Genomic DNA, 24,961 nt, shown 5'->3' on the forward strand with positions numbered 1-24,961 from the left:
AACCCTATGGCTCCTGTCGGTTGCCATACCATCGACGTGCAAGTTGATATTATCTATTACAACATGATCATCTCATACATCCAATATATCACATCACATCGTTGGCCATATCACATCACAAGCATACCCTGGAAAAAAAAGTTAGACGTCCTCTAATTTTGTTGTTGCATGTTTTACGTGGTGACCATGGGTATCTAGCAGGATCGCATCTTACTTACGCAAACACCACAACGGAGATATATGAGTTGCTATTTAACCTCATCCAAGGACCTCCTCGGTCAAATCCGATTCAACTAAAGTTGGAGAAAGTGACACCCGCGAGTCATCTTTGAGCAACAGAGTTACTCATAGCGATGAAACCAGTCTCTCGTAAGCGTACGAGTAATGTCGGTCCGAGCCGCTTCGATCCAACAATACCACGGAATCAAGAAAAGACTAAGGAGGGCAGAAAAACGCACATCACCGCCCACAAAAACTTTTGTGTTCTACTCGAGAAGACATCTACGCATGAACCTAGCTCATGATGCCACTGTTGGGGAACGTCGCATGGGAAACAAAAAATTTCCTACGCACACGAAGACCTATCGTGGTGATGTCCATCTACGAGAGGGGATGTGTGATCTACGTACCCTTGTAGATCGTACAGCAGAAGCGTTAGTGAATGCGGTTGATGTAGTGGAATGTACTCACGTCCCTCGATTCGCCCCGCGAACCGTCCCGCGATCAGTCCCACGATCTAGTGCCGAACGGACGGCACCTCCGAGTTCAGCACACGTACAGCTCGATGATGATCTCGGCCTTCTTGATCCAGCAAGAGAGACGGAGAGGTAGAAGAGTTCTCCGGCAGCGTGACGGCGCTCCGGAGGTTGGTGGTGATCTTATCTCAGCAGGGCTCCGCCCGAGCTCCGCAGAAACGCGATCTAGAGGAAAAACCGTGGAGGTATGTGGTCGGGCTGCCGTGGAAAAGTCGTCTCAAATCAGCCCTAAAACCTCCGTATATATAGGGGGAAGAGGGGGAGCCTTGCCTTCGGGTCCAAGGACCCCTAGGTGCTTCGCCCGAGCCAAGGGGGGCAGCCCTCCCCTTCCAAACCGAATCCAACTAGGTTTGGAAGGAGGAGTCATTCCCCCTTTTCCCACCTCCTCTCTTTTTTTCTCTTTGATTTTATTCCTATGGTGCATAGGGCCTTCTTGGGCTGTCCCACCAGCCCACTAAGGGCTGGTGCGCCACCCCCAAGGCCTATGGGCTTCCCCGGTGTAGGTTGCCCCCCCGGTGAACTCCCGGAACCCATTCGTCATTCCCGGTACATTCCCGGTAACTCCGAAAACCTTCCGGTAATCAAATGAGGTCATCCTATATATCGATCTTCGTTTCCGGACCATTCCGGAAACCCTCGTGACGTCGGTGATCTCATCCGGTACTCCGAACAACATTCGGTAACCAACCATATAACTCAAATACGCATAAAACAACGTCGAACCTTAAGTGTGCAGACCCTGCGGGTTCGAGAACTATGTAGACATGACCCGAGAGACTCCTCGGTCAATATCCAATAGCGGGACTTGGATGCCCATATTGGATCCTACATATTCTACGAAGATCTTATCGTTTAAACCTCAGTGCCAAGGATTCATATAATCCCGTATGTCATTCCCTTTCTCCTTCGGTATGTTACTTGTCGAGATTCGATCGTCAGTATCCGCATACCTATTTCAATCTCGTTTACCGGCAAGTCTCTTTACTCGTTCCATAATATAAGATCCCGGAACTTACACTAAGTCACATTGCTTGCAAGGCTTGTGTGTGATGTTGTATTACCGAGTGGGCCCCGAGATACCTCCCCGTCACACGGAGTGGCAAATCCCAGTCTTGATCCATACTAACTCAACGAACACCTTCGGAGATACCTGTAGAGCATCTTTATAGTCACCCAGTTACGTTGTGACGTTTGATACACACATAGTATTCCTCCGGTGTCAGTGAGTTATATGATCTCATGGTCATAGGAACAAATACTTGACACGCAGAAAACAGTAGCAACAAAATGACACGATCAACATGCTACGTCTATTAGTTTGGGTCTAGTCCATCACGTGATTCTCCTAATGACGTGATCCAGTTATCAAGCAACAACACCTTGTTCATAATCAGAAGACACTGGCTATCTTTGATAAACTGGCTAGCCAACTAGAGGCTTGCTAGGGACAGTGTTTTGTCTATGTATCCACACATGTATATAAGTCTTCATTCAATACAATTATAGCATGGATAATAAACGATTATCTTGATACAGGAATTATAATAATAACTATATTTATTATTGCCTCTAGGGCATAATTCCAACCGATACCTCTTTTCTTCGGAGTTGGCTTCAGAGGTGGTTCGGGAATATTCCAAGCATTCTCATTGCACAAGATATTATTCAATAGGATCTCAGCTTGTTCTACGGTTTGTTCCCTAAAAACACAACCAACACAACTATCTAGATGGTCTCTAGAAGCATCGGTAAGTCCATTATAGAAGATATCAAGTATTTCATTCTTCTCAAGAGGGTGATCAGGCAAAGCATTCAGTAGCTGGTCGAGCCTCCGCGAAGCTTGTGCGAGACTCTCTTCTTCTACTTGCGCAAAGTTGTATATTTCCTGCAAGGTAGCTTGCTTCTTATGGGCAGGGAAATATTTCTCAGAGAAGTAGTAGATCATATCCTGGGGGCTACGCACACAACCAGGGGCAAGAGAAGTGAACCAAGTCTTAGCATCATCCTTTAGCGAGAAAGGAAACACCTTAAGGATATAGTAGTGGCGGATCTTTTCCTCACTCATGAATAGGGTGGCTATATCGTGCAGTTTGGTAAGATGTGCTACAACCGTTTCAGACTCGTAACCGTGAAAAGCATCAGATTCAACCAGAGTGATTAACTCAGGGTCGACAGAGAATTCAGAATCCTTATCGGACACAAAGATAGGCGAAGTAGCAAACTTCGGGTCGTATTTCATCCTAGCGTTCAAAGATTTTTCTTTCCACTTGCGCAGTAATTTCTCAACATCATAGCTATCCTTACACGCGAGAAAATACTCAGCTATCTCTCCCTCCATAATATAACCCTCAGGCATATTAGGCAATTCATATCTAGGAGAGCTAGTTCTAACATGCAAAATAGCAGGTTCTACTTCAATAATCTCAGCAGTTTCAGCAGTATCATCACATCTAGCAGCAACTCTAGCAATTTGTGCATCAAGGAATGCACCAAGTGGAAAAGCTGTGTCAAGCATAGCATCATCACAAGCATCATGGACAGCAGAAGTAGCATCATCAAGCACAGGCGACATATCAAGATTTCTAGAAGGAGGTGGTGTCGCAAACTTACTCATAACTGAAGGTGAATCAAGTGCAGAGCTAGATGGCAGTTCCTTACCTATCCTCGTAGTTGAGGGTGAGACTTTGGTTTTTGGATCTTTCGGATTCCTCCTAGAGATCAGCAGACGTAAATCCCAAGTGACTCAGAGAATATAGCTATGCTACCCCGGCAACGGCGCTAGAAAATAGTATTGATAACCCACAAGTATAGGGGATCGCAATAGTTTTCGAGGGTAGAGTATTCAACCCAAATTTATTGATTCTATACAAGGGGAAGCCAAAGAATATTCTCAAGTATTAGCAGTTGAGTTTTCAATTCAACCACACCTGAAAGATTTAATATCTGCAGCAAAGTATCAGTAGCAAAGTAATGTGATAACAACAATAGCAACAGTAACGAGTAGCAACAAGGTAACAGTAGCAGCAGTGATAGCAGTAGCGACAAAGTAACGTAGCAAGGACCAGTAGGAAAAACTCGTAGGCATTGGATCGGTGATGGATGATTATGCCGGATGTTATTCATCATGCAACAGTTATAACACGAAGAGATGTGTAACTAGCTCTAGTTCGTCAATGTAATGTAGGCATGTATTCCGTATGTAGTCATACGTGCTTAGGGAAAAGAACTTGCATGACATCTATTGTCCATCCCTCCTGTGGCAGCGGGGTCGTAGTGGAAACTACGGGATATTAAGGTTCTCTTTTTAATAAAGAACCGGACCAACGCATTAACACTTAGTGAATACATGAACTCCTCATACTATGGCCATCTCCGGGAGTGGTTCCGGCTATTGTCACTCCGGGGTTGCCGGGGCATAACACATAGTAGGTGACTACAACTTTCAAGATAGGATCAAGAACACACATATATTGGCGACCACATAATAGGTTCAGATCTAAAATCATGGCACCCGGGCCCTAGTGGCAAGCATTAAGCATGGCAAAGTAGTAGCAACATCAATCTCGGAACATAGTGGATACTAGGGATCAATCCCCGTCAAAACTAACTCTATTAAATGATAGATCTCATCCAACCCATCACCGTCCAGCAAGCCTACGATGAGATTACTCACGAACGGTGAAGAGCATCATGGAATTGGCGATGAAGGAAGGTTGTTGATGACGATGGCGACGATCTCCCCACTCCGGAGCCGAGAACGGCCTCCAGATCTTCCCTCCAGAGGAAGAACAGGAGGTCGCGGCGCCTCCGTATCGTAAAACGCGACAAACTCTTCTCCTTGATTTTTTTACGGACGAAAGGGACTAAATAGAGCTGATATTGGAGCCGGTGGAGCTTCGTGGGCCCCACAAGCCTGCCAGGCGTGGCCAGGGGGGCCCACGCCTGGTGGGCTTGTGGGCTCTCAGCTCCACCCCTCTGGTTGATTCTTGCGCCAGTATTTTTTATATATTCCACAAAAAATCTCCGTAAACTTCCAGGTCATTCCGAGAACTTTTATTTCTGCGCAAAAACAACACCATGGCAATTCTGCTGAAAACAACGTTAGTCCGGGTTAGTTCCATTCAAATCATGCAAATTAGAGTCCAAAACAAGGGCAAAAGAGTTTGGAAAAGTATATACGACGGAGACGTATCAAGGATCACAAACTATCTTAATAAAATATTATTCCAACAAAAGGCATTTATTTATTTATTTTAAAAAAATCTTCAAAACCCCTCAATTGGGATTTGCACTAGAAGTCATTAATTTAGGAGAAATATTTTACCCAAATATTTTTCTTGGATTCTATTATTAAAATAACTTCCCAATACCATCAAATAATTATTTTATAGGTTGTTTTTCTATTTTATTTAAACACCCTTTTCTGAGGCCAGAAATGGTATTTCATGAGGAAAAAATTAATTTCCTGTTTTCAAAATATTTGAGAAAATTTAGGGAAACTTAGAGCACATATATTTTCCATATATGTGAGTTTAATCACATGGTCATGTTCAAAATATGGGAAAGAACCCGTCAAAACCCTTTCTGTCTATTCTAAGCTTTTGAAACATTTCTAAAGGAAATATTCTCAATGAATCCCAGGAAAGTTCTAGCTTTCCTCACATGTTATATGAAGTGACCCTACAAAGTTTCATCCCCATCCAAGTTGATTTGATTCACCCAATAAACCCGAAACCCTTCGTGTTCAAAACCAAGTTGGAACAACTCTACATTGCCAAGTTTGCTCAATTGCTCTCAAGCTTTGCAGGAGTGTTCCAGCCCCCTAATAAGGTTGCCACACCAATTTGTGCATTTGTGGGAGTTGGTTTACTCACCTTGGTTCATAGAAATCTGATTCTGCCCATTTCTAAGGTTTTCTATGTCTACATTGTCAACCTTGCTCAAATGAGCTCAAACTTGGTAAATCCTACTATTTTTACCCATCATTTAGTCATGTTAATTCTCACTACATTTGCTGAGGTTTAACTTGCTCAAAATAGCATCAAACACCTTTTGGTGATTTAGTAAAACGACTACTTTTTTGAAGGAAAATTGTAAGGGAAACCCCCAGAGCGAGTTTTTTTAAATAATAAGAACCCAAATTCGCGCCCGTGGGGACATGAACCTTGGTGGCTAGGTTTTACATACACTCCACTAGCCAAGTGAGCTAGGCTCAGTTCTTTAAAAAACAACTACTTTCACTCCTTCTACTTTCTTCCTTCACTCCAAACCTTTATCACAGGTCTCTGGGTTTTCCCCACATCTGCAGCCGAGAGCCCCATCTCTAATTCAATGTGAGAAAGACAAAATCCCCATCACTGGCACGGGCCGCCTCTCACTCTTTCTTTGACCCTCACTTGTCTCTTTGGCCCCAAAGTACCCTAGGGGCATCTCCAAAGCCCCCAAACACTACTAGACACGATGGGGGGCGCCAAAGCGTGCCAGCATGTCGTGGCATGCCAACACTATGCTCTTGAAGCACCACAGTGCATGCCCGAGCCAAAGGAGGCCAGCCCCGACCAGGCATCGCTCACACAAGGTGTCTAGCTTTGACCGCCTGAACGACCAATGCCAGCGCCGCGTCGGTCCCCTCCTCTCTCCCTTTCTCCTGCCCGTGGTGTCGCATGCCCGCGCACGCCCGAAGAGGTCAGGTGGCGCTTGCCACAACGACGCGCCAAGAGCCAGCCCCACTCCTCCTCAGTCCTTCATTAAGATTTAAACCTCAGTCGTGATGACCATGGGCTCATTCCCGAGCCTCCTCGCCCCCTCTAGTCGTTGCCATGGCCTCGCCAGCGCACCACCTTCAGGTGGACCACGCACCGCATATATAAAGGCCACCCCCAGCCTTTCTCCCCCTCGGGAATCTCCCACTCACCTTCAATCGACGGCCTAAACACCAAACTTGAGATCCCCGAGCACCAGTGCTCGAGATTGACTGAGGCGCCATCGCGTCGTGTCTCCATCGATCTAGGGACATAGGTCTGCTCCGGCCTCCATTCCACCTCCATCGTGACCACAGCAAGCCCTAGCTTCACCTCCACCGCTTTCCCGCTCCTTCTCCTTCGCTGAGTATCGGCACAAGCCACCTCCCGACACCTTCCGTCATGGCCTCCTCATCAATGACGACTTCGGCCACCTCAAGAACTTCCTCGACCTTCATCCGAACGGCAGAAGTGCGATCACTCCATTTCTGCGCTCACCTTCCCTCGACATCGATGGAGCTGACATAGGTGAGCTCCTCCCCTTCCTGTCGTGAGGTTGAAGATGACCCTCACACGATGACCCCACCCATCGGCCTCAGTCTCTCTCTCCCCCCTCTCTCAATCCCTGATCACACAGCCTCCCGCGTCAGGTTCAAACCTGATGACTCACGCGCCTGGGCTGGCTGGCTGGTTGGCTAGGACAGCCCAGCTGCTGGCCGAGTATGGCCCAGGGTGTTGAGCCCTTATTTCTATTTTCTCGCTTTTGCCAAAAATTCCACAAGGAGAAATATTCCTCCAAATGTAATTGTTTTTCCACCATATACTTTGTAAAAATATGTATAATTTAATAATACTACTTGTGTAATTTTTACAAAGACTTTTATACATAGTTTTATTTTAAAACCTAGTTTTGAGTATTTTCATCTTCTGTTAAAATAGATTTTAAAACCGTTTTTCACTCCAAAACTAAAGTATTTTTAGATGTGAAGTTAGTATTTTGCAGAAGAGGGTAACATTTTAGGAGTGAGTTTTCTGTCGTGTTTTTGTTGTGATTCTTATTATTGCTATAACTACCACAATGATAGTATTATTGCTATAACTACCACAATGATAGATCACGTGGTTGACGAAGGAGTTGGACCCGAAGACTTCAAAGACCCAAGAGACTTTGTTGACCAAGGCAAGCAGTCCTTTGACCATGCCCAAGAAACTTTATTTGCATGTCATATGGTACCTTATTTATGCATATATTCATGTTGGATTAGAGACCCCCATGTTGGGTTGTCCCCGAAGATCACCTCGTTGAAATCGGTATTTCGGCATAACCCTACCACCTATGAGGGTTGTGCATGTGGGATGTAGTTAGTTGCTACTAGTTCTTCGCAAAAAGGGATTGGAATATGCATGGTGATGATGAAGGTTGTGTTTACAAAGGATTTTCGAAAACCCCGTTGGGCGCCACTAAGTCCCGAGGGTGATGGAGTTGAGATGGATGACCACTTGAGGAAGAAGTGGTGTACCAAGGAAGATTTTGTGTGTGTGGCTTCGGAAATGGGATTAGATTTAAGATTTGTCGACCGTCCCAACCATACATGTGCGACCACGATACCCCTTATGGAACAGGGCTTTGTTCATTACCTTGGTCGATAATAGCACAGAGCCCACATTACTAGTGGTGGGGGTCACGTGGTCGCTCTCGTGATGGGGTCGTGCGAGGTAGGGCGACCATACTATTTTTACAGGTTCCGAGCACACCGTTGCGTGCCCTCATGGATGATATGATCTAGAGCGAGGCTCGTACGATATACATCATGAGGGATGGCACCAACGAGTGGACTCTTTGTTTAGTGTCACCATGGGAAATCCATTGTTCGGGTGCTTACGTCGGGTATGATATATACCACGAGTGGTGGATGACACGGAAGTTCCCCGAGTCTTGTGGGTACAACGCACAACCTCTTGAGAGTGTAAAACTATTCGAACAGCTGTGTCCACGGTCAAGGACATTTGGATGGTGTTGCTTAAAGTACGACCAATCGTTTTCGTATAAACCAAGTGTGATTGTCTGGGTGGGTTAGTATTAGTAAAAGAGGGTGACATGGGGAAACATGATTCTCGAGCTAAGTCACGTGACTTAGCATGATGGGTGGACATGGGATGTCCGACTCCTAGTTGATATTGATATTCGTAACCTATTCATCGCATTACCGCTCTTCCTTGTGGAGCATGTCGCCCAAGAATTTGATCATGTTGTTACACTAGGACAAACCAGCTTTCCGCAAAATCAGCATAGTAGTATTATGTCATACTTCGTATTTCCTTTTTTGCGATGAAAGAACAATTTTTCAGAAGTCCTAATGAGGATTCAGCTGTGTACCTCAATATATTTGTTGAATTATGTGATATGCAAAAGAAAAGGGATATAGATAATGATGTGGTCAAATTAAAATTATTTCCTTTTTCACTAAGACACAAAGATAAAGCTTGGTTTTCATCTTTACCATGTAATAGTATTGGAACATGGGATAAATGTAAAGATGCTTTCAGTACCAAGTATTTTCCTCTAGCTAAGATCATTTCCCTTAGAAATTAAATTATGAATTTTATGCAACATTATCAAGAACATTTTCCGCAAGCTTGGGAGAGGATGAAATTGGTGATTAAAAATTGCCCCACTCATGGCTTGAACTTATGGATGATTATACAAAAAAAATGTTGGACTAAACTTTGCGTCTGGAAATCTTCTACATTGTGCTGCATGGTACCTTTATGGATGTGATATTAGGAGAGGCTACCAAACTTCTAGAAAACTTCATGACAAATTATTCTCAATGGCACACCAAAAGAGCTCCAACTGGTAAGAAGGTAAATTATGTTCAGGAAATCGCTACTTTGAGTGAAAAAATGGATGCTCTTATGAATATGGCTGCTATTAAATATGCTCATGTTTGTCCCTATGATATCCATTTGTCTACCTTGATTGAGAAAAATGATGCTTCAATTTGTCTGAAATTTATCTCACAAAACAATTTCAATAACAATGCTTATAGAGGAAATTTCAATGCTAGACCATACTCGAGTAATTCCTCTAATAATTATGGTAACTCATACGGATTATTCTATAAATAATAATATGACAACCTCTTATCTTGAGAACACAATTAAAGAATTTAATAGTTCTCAAAAAGTTTTCAATAATATGGTAGAAGAAAAGTTGCATAAAGTTGATGATATGACTACAAATACGGATATAATTGCTCTTGATGTGGAAACTCATGAAAATAAAAATTTGCCACAAAAGCATGATATTAATGAGACCAATAAATTTATCCAAGTCTCTATTAGTGCGAGTAAGGAGAGGGCCGCAAGGTTGAGAGCTAACCGAGAATTCTTTTAAAAAGCTCTTCCACCCGGTTTTTATCATAATCATAATAAAGATCTTGGAATGATTGGTACTTATCCCATTGAATATTTGTTTACTAATCTAAATATTTATGATAAAGGGGCTCGATATCAGTCAACTTTAGCTAGAAGGCGTCCCATTTGTTCAGAGGGTGATGATTCTTATGAAACAAATGAAAAAGGTGGGTTTGAAAATGTCAAAACTTTAACTAGTGATGTGCCCACTATCTTGGATTACAAGGACTTTAATTACGAGAGTTCTTATTTAGTAGGACGTATTTAATTTCTACAATCCATTATTATCTCACCCAAAACCTAGAAGAAAATAAAGCTTTTACTAAACATATAGTAGAGGGAATGTTAAATGCTTATGATGAGATACTTGAGCTAGAAGTTTCTATACCTAGCAAATTGCATGATGAATGGGAGCCTACTACCAAAATAAATCTTCAAGAATATGAATAAAATGTTTTGTGTGATCTTGGTGCTAGTGTTTCAACTATACCTGAATATTTTTTTGATGTACTTTGTCTCACTCATATACAAGATTGTTCCCTTAATTTGCATATTGCAGATTCTACCATTAAGAAACCTTTGTGTAGAATAAATGGTGCGCTTATCCTTGCTAGTAGAAATTACGTGCATGCAGATTTCATTGTGCTTGATATTGATGCAATCCATCTTGTCCAATTATACTTGGAAGACCTTTCTTACGAACTATAGGTGCTATTATTGAAACAAAAAGGGAAACATAAGATTTCAATTCCCATTAAATAAAGGGGTGAAACATTTCCCTAGGAACATAATTAAACTACCTTACAAATCTATCATGAGGGCCGCTTACGGATTGAGTGCCAAATATGACAACACTTGAAACTACGCATTATGCCTAGGTAAGGGCATAAAACAATAGCGCTTGTTGGGAGGAAACCCACAAATTATCTTTTTCTTGTTCTACTTTCTATTTACGTGAGTTAACATGATTATTTCTACTATAGTGGTTGTGTTTTTATGTTTAAATTAGTGTTTATACCAAGTAAAGCCTTTGGGGTAATTTGAATGATAAGTAAAGTTAATACAATGTAAAAACATTAAATTTTACGTCGAGTATAGAATTTCTATGATTTTACTGGAACGTCTATTTGATTAGATTTTTTTACATAGTATTGGTATATAAATACCTAAGGTTACCTAATTTTTAGAATTTTTGGAGTTATAGAAGTATGGTGCTTTTCCAGATCACTACAGCGTATTTTGATGATGATATGGATTATGTCGGGGGTTATAAGTCATGGAGAAGTTAGAATACAATACCTTATGCAATAATAAAATATGAATCAATTTAAAATAGTACGTGAAGTTTATTGTCCGCCTATCATGCTAATGGATCTCACGAGTTTTCTGTTTAGTTTTGTGTGCTGAAGTTTCAAGTTTTGGGTGCTACATGGTGGATGAAGGAATAAGGAGCGACAAAGAGCCTAATATTGGGGGTGCAACTCAAGTAAAATTCTTGGAAGAATCAAGCGTATAAGATTGGGGATGTCGTGGAAGCCATCCCCTAGTTCGTCTCAATCCAAAGGTATCTCACTTGGAGCTACATTTTTATTCATCTCATGATATGTGTTTTGCTGGGAGCATCATGTATTATAGGTTGCTTTTGTTTTAGTGTTGCACAATCATTGTTTGCTGAACACACCTACTTGAGATAGAAACATGTTCTCCATGATTTGTTAGAATACTCTATATGTTTCACTTATATCATTTGAGCTAAGTTGTTGCTCTAGTTCTTCACTTCTATCTTGTAGAGCATGGTGGCGTATAGAGTTTATAGAAATAATTGCACTCTTGTTCTTCACCTAAATTTGTTTGAGCGTTAATAAATAGTGATGGTCATTTGCATGGGTTAGAAGGTTAATCCAAAAATAATAGGTATTCAAGGAGTGTATAATCAAAACCTTCATGTAGCACATAAAAGAGAAATTATGGGTTAACGATATTGAGGTGGTAATATGAAAGGGTGTGAGCGCATGGTTGTCCGGGTGTTAATTTTGTGTTTATCTAAGTATTGGTTATGGCATGGTGATGATGTGTCAGCATTCTTCTTCCTCGTTGAAATCCTAGTATTGTTTAGGTCGGGGGGGCGATGGTTAACTCGTACCAACCTCCTCCCTATGGGCATAAGATTTGAAATTTCTTTCGACAAAGCTAATCAAGCTTTTCAATAAGTATGTGAGTTATTTATGACTAATGTGAATCCATGTATGTACGCACTCTCACCTCCTCGTATTGGCTAGCCTCTTCGGTACCGTGCATTGCCCATTCTCACCTCGAGGATCGGTGCAAACTTCCCGGTGCATCCAAACCCCGCAGCAAGATACATTGTGTTGCACATAATCCTCCTTATATCTTCCACAAAACATCCACCATACCTACCTATCATGGCATTTCTATAGCCATTCGGATATATATTGCCATGCAACTTCTACTGTTACATCATATGACTAGTATTCTCATGGTCATATTGCTTTGCATGATCATGTAGGTGACATAATAAGTGTGGCAAAGATACCGTTCATCATTGTTTACATGTTACGCTAGATGATTGCACATCCTCGTACACAGCGAGAGGCATTCATATAAAGTCATAATGTTTAGTATTTTTTCATATCTAGTTATAAGTAAATAGAAGTGTGATATTTTTCATTATTATAGGGCACTATCTCGGTGAGGAAAGGATGATAGAGACAATGATTCCCCCCCAAGTTGGGATGAGACTACAGATGAAAAATAAAGAAATAAAAACTAAAGAACGAAAAGGAAAGAAAGAGAAAAAGGAAAAAAGGAAAAAGGAAAAAAATGAGAGAAAGGAGATAAGGGACATTGCTACTACCTCTTTTTCCACACTTATGTTTCGAAGTAGCACCATGTTTTTCATATAGAGAGTCTCGTGTTTTGTCACTTGCATATGCTAGTGGGAATTTTTCATTAGATAACTTGGCTTGTATATTCTGATGATGAGCTTCCTGAAATGACATAGGTCTTCATGAGGAAGCAAGTTGGATGCACGCCCATTTAGCTTTAGTGGAGCTTTCATACACTTATAGCTCTAATGCATCCGTTTCATGGCTATCCCTACTCCTCGCATTGACATTGACTTACGGGCATCTCCATAGCCTCTTGATCTGCCTAGTGGATGCACGACTTCCTTCTCCACTTTTACCCCTTTGAAACGTACCACCATATTCTATTCCACATATATGATATGTCCATGATTCACACTCATGTATTGAGTGAGGTATAAAAAGCTGAAGCGCGTAAAAAAGTATGATCCAATTTCTTGGATTAGCACCATGGTGCTTCACATTTGTGTTTATGTGGTGAAGTCGGAGTCATTCCATGCTAATATGACAAAATGAATGGGGGTAAAAATTCATTAAGGATCGAATATTTTGAAAGTTGAGGATTGTGTTACTTATGTTTATCGATATTAGTATGTTAATGTTTATTGATTCATCATTTCTCAATTATCATACCTACAAGATATTACATGTTGGGTAGCATGTCACATCAAAAAATCTATTTTTATCATTTACCTACTCGAGGACGAGCAGGAATTAAGCTTGGGATGCTCATACTCTCCAATGTATCTATATTTTTTTATTATTCCATGCTATTATAGTATCATTCTATGGTACCTTTTAAGCATTTACTTGCTAATTTATATTAATATTGAGTACTAACCTATTAACCCCGTGCCAAGTGTCAGTTGTTGTTTTTTGCATGTTGTGGGCTTTTCACGAATGTTGTACCAAACGAAGTCCAAATACACCAAAACTTTTTAACTTTTTTTTGGAATAACTAAGGACCTAGAAGCTTTGGAGGAAGAACAGAGAGCAGACAAGGCGCCCCCAAGCCAACACGGCGCACCTAGGCCGTGGTCACGCCCTAATTGCTTAAGGGCACCTATCACCCATTCAGCCCTCGTTCTCTCGCCTATAAATTCTCATATATTCCAAAACCCCTAAAGATCCTCCCGAAACACTTTTCCCGCCGCCGAAAGTCTCTATTCTGCCGTGTGCCCATCTAGAACCCTGTTATGGTGCCCTATCAGTGGGGGTTCGATCACAGAGGGCCTCTACATAAACCTTGTTGATCCCATGGTGATGTGTGAGTGGTTTACCACAGACCTACTCCTCCGTAATTAGTACCTAGATGGCTATCTCTCTCTCTATGTTCTTCATTGCCATGATCACCGCGATTTCCATGGTGATCCATCTTATGTAATCACTCTTGCGCGGTGCGTTTGTTGGGATCCTATGAATTGTGGGTTTAAATTCAGATTATTCTTGAATAATATTTGAGTTTTCTCTGAATTCTTATATGCATGATTGTTATAGCTTCGTAATTCTCTCCGGTCTATCAGTTTAGTTTGGCCCACTAGATTGATTTATCTTTAGTGGGAGAGGTGTGTTGTAGTGGGTTCAATCTTATGGTGCTCAATCCCAGTGACAGAAAGGGACATGACATGTATTTGTATTGCAACCAATACGGGTAAAATGATGGGTTTTATTCATGTTAATTGGATTTACTTTGTCTACATCATATCATCATGCTTCAAGAATTACTCTATTTTACTTAACACTCTAGATGCATGCTAGATAGAGGTCGATGGGTGGAGCAATAGTAGTAGATGCATGCAGCAGTCGGTCTACTTGCTTATGGACGTGATGCCTATATACATGATCATTGCCATGAATAAATATGCATAACTATGTGTGTTTCTATTAGTTGCCCAACAATGATTTTTTTACCCACCGTATGCTTTGTTCGAGAAAGAAGCCTCTAGCAAAAATTATGGCCCCCAGGTCTATTCACAAATATATTTACAAAAAATCAAAATACCTTGCTGCCATTATTCCATTTTTTTCTACTTATACTTATCAAACTATCTATCTATCACTACCTATCTCTCTCAAGTAACGAGTTCAACGGGATTGATAATCCTCTTGCCCACATTGGGTGCAAGTGTGTGCTCTTTTGTCTGTAGGCGCTGAAGACGGGAAATTGTGTGGTTCTCCTATTGGCTCCATATCCTTGGTTCTCACTGAGGGAAATACTTGCCTCTACTTTCTGGCATCATCCCCTCCTCTTCGGGGAAAAACCCAACGCAGATCACAAGTATCAATGTCCTCTGCAGGAGGCGGAGGTAGAGCATGTTGTAGATGGCGTCTACGCATCTGCAGATATGGATGACGAAGAGTAGCAGAAGGAGTAGCCGGATCCCTCCTACACGCCCATCTACCTACGCCTTGCATGGACGTTATGGACATCTTTGACGATGAAGCTTAGACTAGCGTGATGTAATGTAGTACGTAGGAACTCTTTTGCATGGTTTGTATGGATCTAGGGGATGGAATATGAGGTATTATGATGCATAGCACGAAATATGAGTTTGACCGATCAGTTTCCATGGACGCTTTTGGATGTGTCAGCAGATGTTTGATGGGTCGGATTTTCCATGTCCGGTTGTGTCAGGACCATTCCCCGATGGAGCCTGATTCTCTGCGATTACTTTGTCAATCCCTGGACTAATATCTAACACGCACAGTCAATGATGAAATACCAAGAATACATCACATGCCATAGTATTTACATCAAAGATCTAGTGCTTTACAATACACAGATGCTTAGCTCATGGGATAGCTTATGTTATAACCATGCAGCAGAGTTAATATTCTAGTCTTGTGGCATCCATAAACTCACATGCAAGAGTTAAGTATAGTGTCGTAACCCTACTTCACACATTCACTTCCATATGGTAAACTTGCAACATGGTATGTTGCATCCATGAGGGTCAATACATTGGATATATTGGCAAGCTTCATCATGATTGGCTTGTTGGAACATAAACATGCAAAATTGGTGTGAATGGTTTTTATTTTGCATGGAAAATAGTTTTTACTAACCCTTGTAATAGTGGTCTACTCTAATAGTAATATGACACTTCCGGTAAAACCATGTCGTAGTCTAAGAACACTTCTAGTAAATCCCGATCGTAGTGCAAAGGCACTTCCGGCAAACCCCAGTCGTAGCCCCAAAAGCATCTGAGCATGTGGACTCCCGGTACACCCCGCTTATCCCAAGCCTTTCATCAGAAGCTTTGGTAAACCCCAGTCCTTTGAGATCAGCGCCACATTCAACCATTGATTTTAAATGGAAGAGATGATGAGATCAAGCTGAAAGTTCTCTGATGAGTTTCTCAAAAGTTGTTCGTAAGCGGGGCACGGTTAACCATGATTAGTTTATACACTATGCAGAGGTTTGCACACTTTACCCGTTAATCCCGAACACACCATCCTTCTACTAAACTTCACTTGTGAAGTATCTAGGTAGTTCAAGATAATACTTTTGGGAAGCGGTAGCCTCCCAGAAAATATAGACCCCGTCCAACCTACATGCAATACTACATCTGTTGGTCTATCGCGGGAGGTTTCCCGTAACTTACTTTGTCTAGATAAAGCTCATATTGTCTCACGATCACACATCAAAGCTACTCATCTTTGAACTCGTATAATCCCTTTGAGCCTGGACGATCGATCACAAAACTCGTGGCCACCAAAGCAATACGGAAGCACTGCCTAGATGATTTATTAATTAAGTAGTAGTTAAGTAGTCAACCGTGAGGTTCTATGGTGGAACAATAATTGATGTTTACCAATCCATCCTATATTAGCTAAGCAACTACTCGTGGGTTACAAGGTCAGGGTATAATGGACCTATGATCATTCTACTTGGTTGTGTCAAGCATCAAATAAAATTCCACATGGATTTCCTAGTTGAAAATAATTCCAATGAAAGAACACATAGATTATGATCAAAGGTTCCACTTTCCTGGTATTGGCAGTTCTTCAATCTTACAGTCTTGATCAACTTACTCTTCGCTCTTCATGACAAGCTATTGTAAGTAAAGAGAAATCATAAATACCCATACAAGACAATCAACAAGTGTTGTGCATGGTGTCAGTGTCACTTTGCTATGAGATTATGTGTCACGGTCAACTCATAAGAGTTTGGAAAACAACATATTGGTTGTCATTTAGAATACATATGACATGAAGGTTTACATGCAAGTTTCAATAAGGGTTCATCACATAATGACTATGTGATTTCAAGTTGTGGTTGCTAGATTCTATAAAAGGAATCTTAACAACAGAGTCATGGCCGATGAATCTTGGATATCCAAGTTCATTTTCAAGTGTGAATCATGATTCAAACTTGTTGACCTTCATGAGCTCGAATACACTAAGGTCTGAAAATAATAACTCGGTCTGGCTTTCAATTCAATTTCAATTTTAATTATGGTTCATCCTATTTGTATTCAAATTCAATTGAGTTCACAATTTGATTTGGTTCATTGACTTAACTTGAATTATGAATTATTTCATAGCTTGTTGGTTCAACTTAACTCATGCACCAACTTGTCGTTCCTAAAGTTAAATACAAATACAATATAATTGCTAAGGTATATATTAAATAAGTTTAAACTAAAGTAAATTATAATCCAATATAATTACTATAGTTTTCTTATTTTATTTTAGCTTAACTAAAGTCAAATATAAATCCAAGGTCATTTACTAAGGTTTAAACTAGTTTGGTTTGCAAGAAATTTAATTTGAGTTTATCTTTCCCTTAACTCAAATATTAGCTCCGTGACAATTACTTGGTTTAATTCAATAGTTTTATTTAAATTGAAACTAGGGTTTCAAGTTATATTCAAACTATGTTTGAATTTAATTCAAATGTTAATTTAATTTCCTAAATTCAAGTAATAATCTATAAATAATTACTAAAGTCCATATCATAGTCTCTAAACTCATTTATATCATAATTGTTTTATTAAATAAAATAATTTCAAAGTTAAGCCTAATTAGGTTTAATTCCCATTTGAGTTAGGGCATCTAATGCATTCTTTTGAAAAAGTGTTTTTAAAATATTTCAAATTGCACTATATTATTCTAGACACAAACTATATTCACTAGGTTCAATTTAAAAAGGGAATCAATTGATTTGGACTTATAAACTGCAAGTTATGGCATATTCAAATTCAAATTCATTATGTTTGAATTTGAATTTTAAATTATTCAAATTCCAAAATTTTACTTTTTTAGGTGATAGTATATTTCATAAGGACAATTTTGTACAAATTTTCAATCAATTTGGATTAACGGGTAAAAAGTTGTGATTGTTTTAGTACGTAGGGGCTTTGTGCAAAAAATTCATTCATTCAAATTAAACAGAAATTCTTCTAGATAATGTTGTGGGTAAGGTAGGTGACATGGTGGTTTCCTATTGGATGATATTGTTTCGAGTTTAAGTGATCATGGGTGTGCATTGGGTCTAAGACGGACGGATATGATTAGATCGAGGTTACACCGTGGGGTTAGGTCGGCGGAATTTCGCCGAATATTTGCCCAAAAGATTGGCGATGGTGGTGCTACACTCGGGCGTCGATGAATTCGGCGATCCAGGGGTCGTGGGCTGCGTAGTGGTCACGGATGGGTGCGGCTCGGGGACGTGCATCTCCTGGTGCTCGCGGTGGTCCTCGAGGATGGCTCCGGTGGCATCAGCGGCTCACCGCAGAAGACGACGACGGTGGTTGCTCTTGGATGTGGTCGTCGTGCTCGAATTGGAGCGCTCTTGGATGGGTCAGCATGGATGGTGGGGGTCCAGAGGGGAGCAACCTAACAGCGAGGACCGTTGCGGGTTGGGCCAAAACAAGGAAGGCGGTCGGTGGTTCTTATAGGGCATGGTGCCCGGGCCTATCGTGTACGGGGAGCACGTGGTGTGGGAGACATGGAGACCTGGGTGCTCGGGTCGTGCGCGATGCCATGGGTAGGTGGTCGGCGAGAGGTGAGAGACGACCTCATGGGTGGGGCCTGCCTAGTAGTGCGAGAAAGAGAGGGTGTGCGTTCTGGTCTTGTTTGCTCGGCTAGAGCTCTGCTCGGCCAATCCAGCTAGTTGGGCCCTTTTCTTTTTATTTTTCTATTTATTTTTCAGTTTTCTCCCCATTTTATTCTCTTTTCTATTATGTTTTGATTCCAAATTCAATTAGGATTTGAAATTGAATTTTCAGTAACAGAGGATAGTTTTTAAATTCCAAATGGAATAATTAGGAATTGGTGCACATTTGCATGGGCATTTTGGGAAAATATTTTTTGCCTTTGTTTTCCTCTTTTAAGTTTGAATTGGGTTTCAAAACCAAAATTTTTTCAAATTCAATTTGAAAAATAGGCACGGGTCTCGATCATCATTTGGACTTGTGGAGTTCATCTTCGTGCCAATTTAGTTCCAAAGCGAAATTACAAAAATTCTCTTTTCGTTTTTAGATTTGATTCCAATTATAATCCTTTTAGGGCAATTTTATTTGTCTTGGAAATTCTTGGAACTTATTTAGACATTATGTTTCCCAACAATATTTCAATGGCTTGGGTTCCTACTATGGCTTAACTAGGTTTCACTAATTGTATTGGGGATTTATCCTTGTGATCAAAAATTCAAAAAAATAGTTAGCAAGCAATCAATCAAGGGGGTTTGTTATAAAAAATCAATTCATTGTGATCTTTTTAACATACCATTTTTCGGGGAAATTTGGGATGTGGCATGTTGTAGATGCTCTTAGAGCATCTATATCGTGGACATCAAATCCGGTCCCTCGACGTGAGGGCAATGACACGTACTCCTTAAGTTTCATTATGTGCATCTCAATATCTCAAAATTGAGTCCTTAAATCCATACGGAACATGCAAAAGAGGAAAACCAATGTACTACATAGATCAACTAAAGCAACATGACCTTACTCATCATCGGAGACATCGATTGTCTCTCTGCCCGGCTACGGATACATGGGTAGCAGCCGCAACCTCGGCTCATATAGCTCCTCCGCGTCGTCCTTCGCCTCCTCCATCGCCTCTAGTTTAGTGAACAGCGTGTCAGTTGTTGTCCGTTCTTTTCGGAAGAACTGTTAGTTGGTCTCGACATACAACTCATCTTGGATGGACTCTAGGCTGACGGCTTACTCCACTATATCTGCCGCATGGGCTAAATATCTTTATTTAGGTACTAACTAGGTAATGAAGTTATTTGATTAACTTTTGAAAGCACAATTGCTCCCTAAGGTGGTTTTGGTAATTAATAACAACATATGTATCATTGAACTAATGATTATATCCAAGTATATGCCAGAAAAGTTCAAAGATGCATTGGCTAAAGGATTATGATGAGAAACCCCTTGATGCAAGGAAAATAATAGGATTGGCCAACCTTAAAGCAAGAGGACTCTACATTTTATATTTGTGAGAAATCACTTTTCAGTCCATGGGAAAGCCAATACTATTAAAAGTAGGTGAGGTATTTACGATGAATTGATTGCTCAAGTGCTTACAGATAGCTACCAAAAATACTCAGCAATTCTCTCACAAAATCTTTGTCCAAAGCCTATATATCAAAAATCGGTGCCACTAGGAATTCCATGTAGGGCCTATCGATTTTCGTGAAAAGGGAACCTTTGCCAAACCCTAATATCTCAGTACCACCAACTTTCACTTTGGTTACACGAAAGTCAGTGACCAACTTTCTGGTCTGTCGATTTCTAGAATTAGGATTTTCGAGTTTTGAGATTGGTCTCACCAAGATTTAGAAACTGCCCTAGGTCAACTGCCCTAGGTCACCATATCGGTACCATGGAGGTTCCTATATCGGTCTCTCTAAGAATTCAAAAGTTGCCACATTTAATGCAACTCGGTACCATCGAAATTCATTTCGGTGTCACCAAGTTGGTTAATAATGTTGTAACATTTGGATTTTAGAAGATGCCTATATATACCTGTCGGGGATATACCCCGTGATATAACCCGACTTTAAGTATAAACCGTCTTGAAGTATGACTCGACTGGGACTTGGCGATTCACTGGAACCCGGCTGAGTTTGGCGACTCATTAATGACCCGGCAAGCGGCTCGTATATGACCCGGCAGGCAAGTCAGACAAACTAGAAGACCGAATGTCCCCGAAGGCGGCTCATGGGAGGGCCGGCTCACATAGAAGGCCCAGTAAAAGGAATAACTCCATCACAAAGGAAACAAGACCTCGATTAGGATTCAAAAGAGACTAGTCCTAGTCCTACTCCTAGTAGGATTCTACATGTAAACATGCCCCTTTCACTTATATAAGGAGGGGCAAGGCGTCCCAAGAGGGACAAGTTCAAGTCATTAGAGATAGATAGATTAGACACCCTCGAGATTAGAGTTAGAGATTCCGCGCTCTTGTAATGAAGATCATCATCTTCATCAATGAAACACAACCAGGACGTGGGATTTTACTTCCATTGTAGGGGGCGAACTTGGGTAAACTCGTGTCTCTCGATTCCGACCAACCCCTCTCAAGCCACCACATAGCTGCAATTGATCCACACCTAAGTCCTTGCACAAGGACATATGTCGTGACAAAACCACGACATTTGACGCCCACCATGAGACCGATTGCATGGTGGTATTGTGTTCTTGAAGGAAGATTCTCAGTGATCAAGGAGTTCGTGATTTATCACATGAAGAAGAGCCACCAAAGAAACAATTGCACTGGATAAACCGGCATAGGACAACTTCGGACAGAACTAGTGAATTCGTCGTTTCGAGATCAGAATTGGAACTAGATCTGGAGTTTGACAGCCTTAGGTTTAAGTTCAAAGGAAATTAGGGTTATCTTTTATGTGCCACCGCCGCTGCAAGTCAAAGACATATCCGAGATCGATCAGCGCAAGGATCAAGTATCAGTGGCGGACAGAAGTACAAGAGGAATTTTCTCAATGTGATGTGCGCCGGGAAAGCGGTCAAACTTCTATCAACAGATTAAGTGGCACTCGGGTCTGATTCCACCATGCTTTGGAGTTTTAAAACTTTCAACGGAGCGTTTGAAGCAGTACTTGCGTCCAACGACGGAATCAATACTAGTTGGATCAAGTCCCAAAGGAAAAAATAAATTTGATCAAGCAGCAACCTAGAAGCGGACTTGACATCGCGTCGCCGCATCGTCTGCGCTGGTACAGAGCTCACCTCGCTCGCCGGAGCCCCGCGCGCTTGCTCTGCCACCCGCTGTTGCCCCTGGCTACAAGCCTACGCGCCGGTTCCGCGCCTCGCACCGGCTCACACTCACCTTCTCCGTGCGCCCAGCTCCCGCTCCACCTCTCCCCTAGCCTGCCGGCTCCGCTCCTCCAACCACTGCTACCACGCCCCCGACCGGCTCCCTCTCCATGCCAGTGCCGTTCACATCTCTCTCTCCGCTGTACCGGATCTCTTCTACGGCCGCATCACACCTCGCCCCCCCCCCCCCCCCCCCCCCCGTTTTCTGCTGCACTGTGGCCACCCACTGCCTAACCCGGGCTTTCTACCATGCCCGCTAGCCATAGCCACAAGCCGTTGCTCGCTCACAATGCCCTGCCTCCCGGTTCCACCGTGTCCGGCTCAGGCACCTCCCCCGCTCGCCCTGGCCTCAACTTCACCCAGCTTCGCTCTGGCTCACTTCGCCTCCATCCGCGCCCAGCACATGTTGCTGTGCTGCCTCGTCAACACCACTCTGGCTCACTGCGCCTCCGCCGTGCGCCCGACTCCTGCTGCTGTGCTGCTCAGGCTCACCTCGTCTCCGGCTGACGTCTGCGACTCCCTCGGCTGTATGGGTCCTTTGTCGGATGCCTCTCCCGTGCATGGGTTGTGTACGTGGATGGATGGTGATGAAATTTTCCCTGGGCATGAATTGTGTGCATGGATGGATGATGGATGGATTCTCCCCTGCACGCGTGGGGGATGGATTCTCCCCATGCATGCGTGATGGATAAAGTGATATTCATAATAAATCTACAATGGGACAATAACTCAAGTCATCAATCACTCAAATATATCATGTGATATTCGTTCAGTATATTTTATTAATATATACTCTGAATATAATTGTTTCAAAGGAACAATTACTCTGTCCAGCAATATTTTTACGCAGGGCAATTATTTATTATCCAAGCGGCACGATACCGCTGAGATGGAGCCGCGCCAACATCAGTCTGGACCGACGTTCATCCATGTCGCACTACACTGGCTTACAATGACATGGCCAACTCTCACGTGTGCGCGACCAAGACGGCTTACAGTGACGCGGTCAATTCTCACGTCCGTGCGACCAAGACGGCTTACAATGACGCGACCAACTCTCCTGTCCGCGCGACCGAGATGGCTTAAAGCATCGCAATCGATTCTCACGTCCGTTTCAAATTGCTAGACAGCTTTCACATTCAACTCAACATGTCGGTGAAGTGCTTGCCTATGAAAGCCGCCCAACGGAGCACGCAAGACGTCGCCCCCGTGGTCCGGACGACATCAACCCGCCGGTGTAGTGCTCGCCTGTACAATCCGCCCAACGGACGTGCGCAAGACGCCTCCCCCGCAGTCTGTACGACATCAACCCGCCTGTGCATTACTCGCTTGTACAAGCCGCCCAACACACGCATGCAAGACGACGCCCCGCGGTCCGCACGACATCAACCCGTCGGTGCAGTGCTCGCACGTACGAGCCGCCCAACAGACGCGCGGAAGACGCTGCCTCCGCGGTACGGAGGACATCAACCCGCCGGTGAAGTGCTCGCATGTACGAGTAGTCCAATAGATGCGCACAAGACGCCGCCTCCGTGGTCCAGTCTACATCAATATATCGGTGTAGTGCTTGCTTATACGAGACGCCCGACGGACGCGCACAAGGCACCGCCCACACGATCCGGTTTATATCAACACGCTCATGCAGTGCTCGCCAATACGAGCTGCCCAAGGGACGCACGCAAACCGCTCCCGCGGACTGTCTCCTCCAACAACATTGGAGCAAAGGAAAAAGTGACATTCATGTCTTGCACAACATCGACCAAACAAGGTATAGGTCCTACTTGCGCCGGTTTGTTCAATGGATAGATGCATTGGCCAATACTATGTACTTCAATATATCAAAAGAAACAAGAAGAGATACCATGAAGGAAATATACCTAGATAAGCTATAATTTGAGTCGGCCATCATTGAACCAACAATTCAAAGCAAGCGATAAAGAAAAAGGAAAATGGCCGTGGAGGAGCCACGAGAGCTGGACTACATGAGAATGAAGCATGGGCCATGAGATATATGCACTCAATTTGGCCATGATATTTGCCAAACACATCTAATGAGCGTCACAAAGATCATCAGCTCAGTATGTCATCTCTAGTCTGGATAAAATCCATCGTTCAAACTATCAACCTTATGTCGGCTTATGTCACAATCAAGTATGGAGACTCTCAAGCCGCCTCCTTGAGTCGACTTAAGACTCGAGGGCTGCATAGACATGGCTCGACAGATTCAATCGGGCTGAATAATTCAAGAACCCTTGGTCATTAAAGGAAAGTTAAGCCGGTCCCGGGGTCTGCTGCCTCATTGGTGGAAAGATTTCTAAGTCGCCCGAGAGGAAGATCCACCATGAAGCGGCCGTTCAAACATGGGTGCCCTGCCTCATTGGCTGGAGATTTTAAAATCGCCCAAGAGGACGAGCCTCCATGATGCAATCGTTCAAACATGGGTGCCCTGCCTCATTGGCGGGTGATTTAAAAGTTTCCTCAGAGGATGAGCCACCATAATCTGGCCATTCAAACATCAACGTTACCAATACCAAAGAGGATGAGTCGCCATGACGCGACTGTCCAAACATTGGTGTTACAAGCCAAAGAGGACCAGTTGCCATGATGCACGGTTCAAACATAGGCACCAATTGTGGTTAGTGATTAAAGTCGGCTTATCTAGGAGCCACTAGTCCCAGATTGTTTGGCAGTAAAAGCATTGTCTTCTGCAATTCTATGCTAGGCTTTCCCTTATCATGGGTCACTTGGGGGCTTCCAACTCACTGAGTTTAGCTTTATCAACCTCTTGGCTTGCAAAAAATTAACGCTATATGATGGTTAGACGTGACAGTATGTTTGTGCGACTCCCCCCAAGACCCCGTGTACTCTTG

Source organism: Hordeum vulgare, chromosome 2H (assembly GCF_904849725.1).
Source record: "Hordeum vulgare subsp. vulgare chromosome 2H, MorexV3_pseudomolecules_assembly, whole genome shotgun sequence".
In the NCBI taxonomy this organism is placed as follows: Eukaryota; Viridiplantae; Streptophyta; class Magnoliopsida; order Poales; family Poaceae; genus Hordeum; species Hordeum vulgare.